The sequence below is a fragment of the Cupressus sempervirens genome, chromosome 11, assembly GCF_028749045.1.
Source record: "Cupressus sempervirens isolate cs-2001-9-10 chromosome 11, ASM2874904v1, whole genome shotgun sequence".
Lineage (NCBI taxonomy): Eukaryota > Viridiplantae > Streptophyta > Pinopsida > Cupressales > Cupressaceae > Cupressus > Cupressus sempervirens.
The window spans coordinates 736,713,809-736,718,815 of record NC_143128.1 but is presented as its reverse complement, the minus strand read 5'-3'; positions in this window follow the sequence as shown (position 1 = coordinate 736,718,815).

Sequence of the window (5,007 nt, the reverse complement as noted above, 5' to 3'; positions counted from 1 at the left end):
TACAAAAACTGTTGAAATATTCAAATGGGAAGAGTACTTTTGAGAGGGGGGATGAATCAGAAGTACCACACCCTTTTTTAACCTCCCTCTTATCCTTTAAACATATAACTAAAGAACAAATTGCATGCATGTAAACATATAAAAGAACATAAAATCAATCACATGCAATAACACATAACACCAGAATTGATAACCTAGAAATCCTCCATGAATAAGAAGGTAAAACTGGGGTGGGGATGATACCCACAAAAATCACTGCAGCAATCAATGTTCAACCACTCCTGATGGTTTTCCCTATGAAAGACATGCCCTATTAAAGGATTTACATTGTGTGAATAGTGACCTGGTTAGAGGATTTACAAACAATTACATGAAGTGTGACCCTGTTAAAGGATTTACAATAGGTTGTTAAACCCACCTAATACATAGGATTTTCATTCACCTTCTCCAAAGGTTCTTCTACCTAGTTGTTAAGCTAACCTATCAATATAGGATTTCAGCATCTAATACAATGGTGAGAAAGTATTAGAACATTTGACCTGATAGAGTGCAATCTTCAATTGCTTGGTTCATGTACTAGATCTATTCTTCTCATTCTGATCCTTGCTTGATCTGATTTCTATATGTGTTCCTTGTCCCTTGTGCTATTCTAACCAACTGGATGCGAAATTACTTCTCTATTCCTCTAAGTCTTTCCTTCTTCACACTAAATTTTTTCTATAATCACCCCTTACACTATTCTCATCCACACATGCAATGGGTTTTTGACCTCCTTTTAAAGAATTCGAAGACTTAGGGTTAGGTATGGATCTACAATCCATATCAAATCTTAAATTCCCACTCAAATCCTTTGTTTTCACCTATTGGTTGCATGATGTCTCCAATTTTTTGATTGGGTACATGTTGATTTCATAGGTAATTGTAAGGATTTGATCTTATCTTCTTATCCCTTTGTGAGTCATGCAAAAACTATTTTACATCTTAGTTTGTGATGGCACAAACTCTTATGTTGATCCTGAGCTACTCAACACTCATTATATTATTGATGCTCGGCATGAACTAATTCCTGGATTGCTCGACATCTATTACTTTCCTAGTTTTCTTGGCACTTGTTACTTTTTTGGTTTGCTCAACACATGTATATTCTATATTGCTTGGCACCAACTGTGGCTCGACACTTATTGAAATTCTAGCTTAGCATCCATTGTGTACTTGGCATATATAGTGAAAATGGTTAAGTGTGTTGACACTCAATTGTCAAGACTATTCTTTTGACCAACAGGAACAAACTAGATGAGAATGATGAAGTCACAAGAAATAAGGAAAGAATATTTTGCAAGGGATATGCACAAGAAGAGGGAATTGAATATAGAGAGACCTTTTCCCTAGTTGCAAGATTGGAAAGAGTAAGAAAAATTTTTTTTACTCTACATACAAAGGTTTCAAACTTTATCAAATGGATGTAATGTTAGCATTTCTAAATGGTATACTAGAAGAAGAGTTATACATTGAACAACCAAAAGGATTTGTTGATCCAAAAAATAAGAACATGGTATGTAGATTACACAAAACTTTATATGGTTTAAAGAAAGCCCCAAGAGCATGGTATGAAAGGCTTCACAATTATCTTGTGATGATTGGTTTTGAGAAGATTGATGATAACATCAGTCTGTATTTGAAGACAAAAGGAGGTAAAGGGATTTTACCAATTGAAATATTTTTTGATGATATAATATTTGGAGGACAAAATGCATTGTGTAAGACATATGCAAATGAAATGAAGAAAGAATTTGAGATGTCTATATTTGGAGAGATAAAATTATTTGTTGGTTTGCAAGTATATCAGATGAAATATGGTATTTACATTACTCATTCTAAGAATGTAAAGGAAATATTCAAAACTTTTTGTATGGAGGATTCAAAACCTATTAGTTCTCCTATGGTGACAAGACACAAACTATCCAAAATTTATGATTCTACTAAAGTAAATCAAACATTATATAAGTCTATGATTGAAAAATTATAGTATGTAGTACATAGCTGACCCAACATTGCATTAAATGTTGGGATTTTTGCAAGGTTTTCTACAAATCCTAAGGAGAATCATTTGATGGTTGTTAAAAGGATCATGAGATACTTGAAAGGAATAGAAGGCTATGGTCTATACTACAGGAAGAATGATAAGTTTGAATTAAGAGTCTATATAGATGTTGATTGGGCTAGAAATGTTGATGATAGAAAGAGTACAAGTGATGGAGCACTTTTCTTAGGAAAGAGATTATCCACTTGAACCAATAAGAAACAAAATTGTATATCTCAATCTATTGCTAAATCTGAATATGTGATTGATGTAGTAAATTGTACAAATGTGGTATGCATCAATCAAATACTCAAAGGAATGAATGAAAAAATTATTAAACCTATTGTGATAATACAAGTGTGATAAACATATCAAAGAACCCTGTGATGCACACAAAGACAAAGTAAATTGCAATCAAGTATCATTGCTTGAGAGACTTGGTTCAAGAAAAAGAAGTGAGAATGGAATATGTGAATACAAAAGAATAGATAGTGGATATATTCACAAAATCTTTACCTAAGTATGTCCATGAATATCTTAGAGGTAAACTAGGGGTAATACCCTTATCCAAAGCTACTTAAGAAGCAAGAGTAGTGCCCTGCATCAACTGAGTTGAATGTCATATTTTAAAAATTTTGGTGCAGTGTATCTTACTTTAGGAGCTTCCTAAAGTAATGAAGGAGCAAAATTGAAAGATTTACAATCACATGCAAGTGACAGAGGGAGAACCTAGATTGATTATATCTACATGAAAAGATGACAAGTCTTTGGCATTGTTGTCAAAGAGGGAGATATAAAAAAGAGGGAGATAAATAGTAGAGAGAGATCAAAGAAGGAGATATAAGGTTAAGGGAGATATCAGAAAGAGGCATATATACTGATAGAGGGAGAATTTTAAAGATATTAATTTTCCTTTTGGCATTGTTGTTGGTATTAGTTTGTCATCAATGCAAAAGAGGGAGATTGTTGAAAAGAGATTATTTGAAGTGTATAACCTATCATAGAACATTTATTATTTTTTCAATGATGTCAAAACTGATACTTGTTGGTGAGACAATTTCTATTTGGTTTGAATGCTATCATTTGTTTGATTGACGAAGAGGATTTGAAAAGAAAAGATAACAAAAAAACCTAGAGAAAGGTTGGGTTATTTAGTGTATAAAAGGAGCACTAAGACCAAGTAAGACATTGATGATATTATGTATTATTGATCTACTTAAGGCTAAAGTAAATGGTTACTTTAGCTAAGTCAAGAAGAAGCGTTTTCATAAAAAGTGTCTATCAAGCCTAGTAGAGCAAATAGTGTAAGCTGAGAAAATTCTAGTTCAGGTCAAGCATAAAGTTAGTATATGTTGAGCATCAGTGAAATTTAGTAAGTACTAAGAATTAAGGAATAAAAGTAGTGACCAAACTGAGAAGGTGTAGTTGGTTCTAAGCAACATAATTGTGGCCAAGCATCAAAAGACAGTAATTATCGAGTGAATAGTATAGATATTGAGTGATGGAAAAAAGTGTTAAATCGAGTATTTTATGAATCTAAGCTGACTAATTTGATTTCTTGAATTATGTGAAGTGTGCAAAAGATAAGTATGATGAGATGGTGACATAAAATTCAAGATGAACCATTTTGAGGTGAACTCAAGAAAGATTGTAGAAGAAATTTCTATAGGAACTAAAATGGAAAAGTGGGTAGATTCATTGAATCAAACCTAATCCTAAAATAGATGATTGTGGTAAATGAAAAAAGATCTAAATTCTCTATTTATAGAGATAGCAGGCTAGCAGAAAAGGTTGTCATAGCATGTGCGAGACCCTAAGGAAGGAAAGAAGTCTAGGGTGTTACTTCATATGGTGGCTGAATAGAAGAGACTGCAATTGGTATACAAAGCAAGAAGGCTTAAGAGGTTGAATTCTTGAAGGGAGAATAAGTTTTTAGAGATGAAGAGTATGAATTCCAAGTAGAATGAAGGACTAAACCAAAGATCTGTAATCTACAAGTGAGTTTTATATTATTATCAGATCAAGTCATGTTGTTTCTTTCTAACAACTATATCAGTTTGGACAAATCCTTTGGATTAAGGTTGACGTAACACTCATCTGTAAATCCTTTAACTGGGTGACATTTTAATGGACTATTCTAAAGTCCTCTAACAAGGCTCACTCCTAATAGGGTGATTGAAATCCTTTAACTAGGTAACATTTAACAGTGTGTATTGTAACCTTTAACAGGGTTGGCCTTTAACAAGGCATCACTTCATAAGAGTGAAATTGGGTAGCATGTTACTGGTGGTTTTTCCCAAATTGGGCTTCCACATAAAATCCTTGTGTCAAATTGTACGAATGATTTTGTGGTATTTCATGTTTACATTTTTGCAAAGTTATTTTGACCTAGGATAGTGACCTACTAAGTTAAGGTATTAGATGATCTAATTGATGCATGCATGATATGGTTTTATGGATATGAATTTGTTAAGCACTAAAAAAAATTATTTTTACATTTGGACCTTGGATAACTTATTCGCCCTCCCTCTCAGTTATTCTAAAGAATTCCAAAAGATTTCATGGACAAGCAAGAAGAAAAATTGTATTTCTCAATCCATAGTAGAGGGTGAATATTTTTCTTTAGTAGTTAATTATTCTAACATTATGTGAATCAAGAAATTGTTGAAAGGTATGAAAGAAGGGATTATTGAACCTATAGTGATATATTGTAATAACACAATTTCTATAAGAATATTTAAGAGTTTGGTGATGCATACAAAGTCTAAGCACATTACAATCAAGTATCATTACTTGAGTGAACTAGTGCAAGACAAAGAAGTGAGACTAGAGTATGTCAATACAAAGGAGCAGATAGTTGATATATTCACTTAGGCATAACCTAAGATTGCATTTGTGTATCTAAGAGGTAAGTTAGGGGTCATTCC